Genomic DNA, 6,263 nt, shown 5'->3' on the forward strand with positions numbered 1-6,263 from the left:
AAAAAAAAAAAAAAGTTAAGAACTCTGGTCTAAAGGCTGATGACACACATAAGCTCCATTTTAGTCTCTGTGTGTGCAATATAGTTTTACATTGTCGTGTTATATTCCATTATTTATAAAGATATCTCTGTTATCCATATCTATCTATTTATCTGTCCATCCTTCCATCTATCCATTTATCTATCCATCGAGTAGTCCATTTTTATCTTTCCATCTCTCTCTCTGTCTCTCAGTCTCCGTCTCTGTCTCTCTCCATATACATACATACATACATACATACACATGCATACATATATATACATAATGCATGCACATATGTATGTACATCTGCTTTGAATAGGGGATTTCCTCAGTGTAGACAGTTCTCAGTGAGGCATGGTGTTTACCAAAGCAGAATTGCATCTAAACTGCATTTAAAGACTTAGAGAACTTTCTGGGTAGCCCAAGGTACAAGCAAAACAAACAAACAAAATCCCTTTAAATGTCAAAAATGGGGCTTGAACCCAGAACTTGCTGACTCTTAGGACAGATTTTATCAACTCTGCCTTCTTCCTGTTTTTAATATTTCACTGTATTGTCCTTATGTCTTTTGGTGTTCAGTAGTTGAGTTAAGAACAACTCCTCATGACCCTGTGCACCACAGCACACCAGGCCCTTCTGTCTTCCACTATTTCCCCAAGTCAGTCCAAGTTCATGTTGATTGTTTCCATGACATTACCTGTCCATTTCATCTTCTGCCATCCCATTTCCTTTGGTCTTCCATTGTTTCCAACATCAGAGTCTTTTCCAATGAGTCCTGTCATCTCATTGTGTAGTCAAAGTATTTAAGCTTCAGCTTCAGAATTTGACCTTCCAGTGAATAGTCTGGAGTTAATTTCTTGGGGTATTGACTGATTTGATCTTCTTGCCTCCAAGGGACTCTCAAAGTCTTCTCTAGTAGCACAATTTGAAAGTGTCTATTCTGCTGGGCTCAGGTTTCCTTATAATCCAACTCTCACAATCATACATTGCTACGGGGAAAGCTTTCACTATATGGAGCTTTGTTGGCAAGGCAAGGTGATATATCTGCTTTCTAACATGCTGCCCAGATTTCCCCTCACTTTCCTTTCCAAAATCAAATACCTTTTAATTTCAAGGCTACAGTCATCATCTGCATTGATCTTTGAACCCAAGAATATAAAATCTGACACTGCTTCCATTTCTTCTCCTTCTATTTGCCAGGAAGTGATGAGAATACTTGCCAAGATATGAGTATTTTTTTTTATGTTAAGCTCCAAATCACATTCTCCTCTTTCACCCACATCAAGAGGCTTCTTAATTCTTCTTTACTTTCTGTCATCAGAGCAGTATCATCTGCACATATGAGATCACTGATATTTCTCCCAGCAACCTTAATTCTGATGTTTGATTCATCCAGTGTGAAATGTACTATGGAAATAATTTAAATAAATGAAGTGACCATGTACTGCCTTGTCATACTCCTTTTCTAATCTTAAAGTAATCAGTTGTTCTACGTTCAGCTCTAACTGATGCTTCTTGGTCTTCATACAGGTTCCTCAGAAGACGAGTGAGATGATCTGGTATTCTTATTTTTGTTGAGGTCACAATATTTTGTTGTGACCCACCCAAAGGCTTTAGAGTAGTCAATAAAGCAGAAGTAGATGGTTTTGTTTGTTGGTTTTTCTGGAATTTCCTTGTTTTTTCTGTCATCCAGTGAATGTAGGCAATTTGGACTCTAGTTCTTCAGCCTCTTTGAAAATCAGCCTGTTCTTCCAGCACTTCTCAGTTCATGAAATGCTGAAGTCAAGCTTGCAGAATTTTGAGTATGACCTTGATGGTGTGGGAAATGAGTGTAATTTATCAGAAATTTAAACAGTCTTTGGCATTACTCTTCTTCAGGATTGAGATGTAACTGATTTCTTCCAATCCAGTGGCCACTATTGAGTTTTCCAAATTTGGTGGCATATTGTAAGTGCAACATTTTGCCAGCATAATATTTTAGGATTTAAAATAGCTCAGTTGGAATTTCATCACCTCCACTAGCCTAATTGATAACAGTGCATCCTAAGGCCTACTTGACTTCATTCTTCAGGAGGTCTGGCTCTAGATGAGTAATCACACCATTGTGGTTATCAATGATGTTAAGACTTTTCTTGTATAGCTCTTCTGTATATTTTTGCCACCTCTTCTTATTCACTTCTACTTCTGTTAAGGCCCTAACATTTTGGTTTTTTATCATGCCCCTTTTTGCATGAAACATTTCCTTTATATCTCTAATTTTCTTGATCAGATCCCTCATCTTTCCCATTGTATTGTTGTTATTTTTTTTCTATTTCTTTGCATTGCTCATTTAAGAAAATGTTATCTTTTCTTGCTCATCTCTGGAATTCTGCATTCGGTTGGCTATATCTTTCCTTTTTTTAACCTTTCACTTTCCTTGTTTCCTCAGCTATTTGTAAAGATTCATTAGCCAGTAATCTTGCTTTCTTGCTCTTCTTTTTCTCTGAAATGTTTTTTTTCTGCCTCCTATATAATATTGCAAATTGTGTCCATAGTTCTTCAGATACTCTGTTTCCCAGGTCTAATCCCTTCGATCTATTCATAACTTCCACTTTATATTCATAAGGAAAATTATTTACATCATACCTATATAGTCTGATAGTTTTCCCTACTTTCTTTAATTGGAGACTAAATGTTGTCATAAGAAGCTCATGATCTGAGCCACAGACAGCTCCAGCTACACAATTTAACTAATTGTGTAGAGCTTTTCCACTTTTGGTTGTAAAGTATATAATCAATCTGATTGATGTTTACCATTTATAGAGCTACCTTTTGGGTTGTTCAAAAGGAGAATTTGCTATAACCAGAGAGTTATCTTGACCAAACTAGATTAGTCTCTGTCCTGCTTCATTTTGTATTCCAAAGCCAAACTCGACTGTTATTCCAATTCTCTTTTGATTTCCTACTTTAGTATTTAAATCTCCTATGATGACTGTGGCATCTTTTTCAGTGTTATTTCTAAAAGATGTTGTAGGTCTTCATAGATCTGAGCAACTTTGGCCTCTTTAGCATCAGTGGTTGGAGCATGTGATGTTGAACACTTTGCTTTGGATTCAAAAATATATCATTCTGTCATTTTTAGATTATATTGTACTTATACTATATCATACCATGTTTTACAATATTACATTAATTTCATTATATTATATTGTTGTATTATATTATGTGATCATGTTATACATCATGTTAAATCATCTCATAAATTAATCAAGAAGAATTTATTAAGCACCAACTATATGACAAGGGGTGCTCTAGTCACTGGAGATACAAACACAAAAAATGAAATGATCCTTACCCAGAAACTCACAATTTAATGGAGGCATAACATATGCTTTAAAACCACAAGGAGCAGACATGTAAGGAGAAAAAACATAAATATATGAAAAGTAGTTAAATACAAAGTGGTGAGACAGAGAGAAAGAGAGAGAGATACAGAGAAAGAATGGAAAAAGAGAGGGGAGAGAGAGAGGGAGAGAGGAGAAAGAGAGAGACAGAGAGAGAGACAGAGAGACACAGAGAGAGAGAGACAGACAGAGAGAGACAGAGAGAGAAGCCTTTGTGATGTAGAGGTGGGGAGAGGGGTGGTGTGCAGTAGACATAAGGAATGACTGGCATAAAGGCAACAACATACATAAACATTATTGCATTATATTATGTTATACTTTATTCCCCTATGGAATTTTCAAGCCTGTTGGGATCAGGAGGTTGAGTCTCAGGCTAGTGGTTGGTTGACTTGCCTATGGTCCCATAGTGATATTGAACCTCATTATATGTCATGGCCTGAAAAGACTTTGCTGGCTCTGAATTCTTGTAGATCAAGCCCTTTGGGTACTCTCAGGGAGCTCAGAATTGAAAGGCATTTCTAAATTAATTAATAATACCCTCATGTATCACTGATGATGACAGTGCTGCTGATGAAACAAAGAGAGTCCAGGAAGGAAGCTCAGGCCCTCAGGCTTCTACTTGACTGCTTGGCTTTGCTTCCTCAGAGATCTTCCCACTAGGTCTACAGGAAGGCATTCTCTGTATTATCCAAGCTGCTGCCTGGATCTGTCAGCTGGTCAATCAAAACTTTTGGTAAGTGTTTAGTGTGTACTAAGGTATTAAGTGTGGAGAATGGAAAGAAAGAAAAGGAAGATTGAATGGAAGGAAGGAGTGAAGGAAGGAGGGAAGGAAGGAAGGAAGGAGGGAAGGTGGGAAGGAAGAAAGAAAATCAAGATTGGCTTCCTGCAGTTAATAGCAGCACCAGAACAGAAGCTTGCTCATCCACAGAGAGTTCAGCTCTCAGTCCCACGAATGTTAGGGCAAAAGAAGGCTCTGTCATAGGAGAGACACAACAATGGAACCCTGGGAGTCACCATCCTTAGACCTGGGAAGGCAAAGAGAACTACAAGGCATGGAGACAAAGTTTCACAGACTACCATGAGGAGAAAGCATCACCTACCTCTAACCCCTTACATATTCTCTCACTTCACAGGAAAGAATCCCCCAAGCACAGATAAATGCCTTTCCTTTTGTGGGGCTGAAAATTTCAAACTGATGGGTGAGAGTCTAGTTGGGTCCTGCCACACGTACATGATCCTAGACTGGATTTGGGTGCTACAGCCCATGCCTTACAGAACTAACCTTTACAAGGTGGCTACACGACATTTAAACAGATGAATGTATATAAGATCACATGAAGAGAGAGAACTAACAATGAAGAAAAGAAACTAAAGCTTCCCAAATAGGTGCTCCCTTGAAGGGACTTTAGGAATCAAAGAGGTAGAGCTGAGGAGGGAATGCAAGCTTGCCATGACAGCCAGTATAGACAAAGTCAAGGAGGTAGGAAATAAAATGCCAATGTCAGGAAACAGCAGAGAGCGAGTTAGGCTAGAATGTTACTGAGGCATGTGGAAGGGTACTCTTATTTGTGGTGCACATCAGAGAGGCAGGAGAGGGACTCCTAGTTAGAATGAATTCCTCTTAAGGGGAGGCACTGTTCTACGTCTGTCTTTGTAGCCCCAGAACCTAGCAGGAATCTTGACTCCATAGACGACATTTAATAAATGTTTGTTGACTGATCAACTGATTAATTATCAGAGGAATGAACAGACAGGGAAGATATTGATGCTTTCTGAGCATTCTGATCTGGTAATTAAGCACATGAAGTGTGGCTCCATTAGGAAAGTGGGGCAGGAACCTGGTGAAACAGAAGAGATCAGTCCATTTCCCCTGAGCAGAGCTTAACTGTGTATTAATGTAGTCTTCTATCTAAGGTGCAGGTTTTACCTAAATGAAAAGTAAACCATGCTTTCCCCTGGGACCCTTCTTTCTAGGACTTGCAGAGGCTCTCAGGCTGTTCTCACTGCAGAACTGTTGCAGCATGTCTCCTCCCCCACAGAACCCTGCAGGATGGCTCTCACTGCTCATTCGCCTGCCCTTATCTGGCTTCTGTCATCTACCCTGAGCCGGTGATTCTAAGAAGATGCATTAAGTCCATCTGGAGCCTGGTGTTCTTCTCAGTTCAACTCCAGTGCCTCCAATTTCTCTAACCTCATTTTAATCTCCAGGTCCAAGGTCACTCCTTGATAAAACTAGTTTGGGAAGGTGTAGTCTCTGTCTTCTCAGCGGCTTGATGCATTCTCTCTTGTCCTTATAAGCCCCAAACAACTTTAAGGGGATGATATATGTTTGCATTGTAGATAATAAGTAAAGGATGCAACCACAAATAAAGAATGTGATTTATTCTGGGAAGAATCTCAACTCTTAAGTTATTGCAGCTAACTTGGGAGTGGAATTCAAAAGCAGTGTTTTAAGAGCCTCCAACAGCCGCATATCAATTCCTGCTAAACTATGCTGTGGAGACTCTAGCTATTCCCCTTTGTGCTTCTCACACCTGAACTCAGACTCCACCCTGAGGCCTTTGGACTCTGATAGGTTTCACCTTCTCATACTTTGGACCAGACCATCCTAACCCTTCCCAGCCATCCCCAAACCATAATCTTCCCCCGATTCCATCATTTATAATTCTTGCTTCTTTTATGTGTTGTTTTCCCCTATTCCAGTCATTTTCAAAGCATGGTCTTGGGACCAAGATGTCCCCCATGGTCTCTTCAAGGAGTCCATTAGGTCAAAGGTTTTTTTTTTTCTCCAATAGTACTGTTTTCATATATGCACACATACACACACATATACACTACATACACATACATTTATGTGTA

This window comes from Vombatus ursinus, unplaced genomic scaffold, assembly GCF_900497805.2.
Source record: "Vombatus ursinus unplaced genomic scaffold, bare-nosed wombat genome assembly UNPS02006874.1, whole genome shotgun sequence".
NCBI classification, from domain to species: domain Eukaryota; kingdom Metazoa; phylum Chordata; class Mammalia; order Diprotodontia; family Vombatidae; genus Vombatus; species Vombatus ursinus.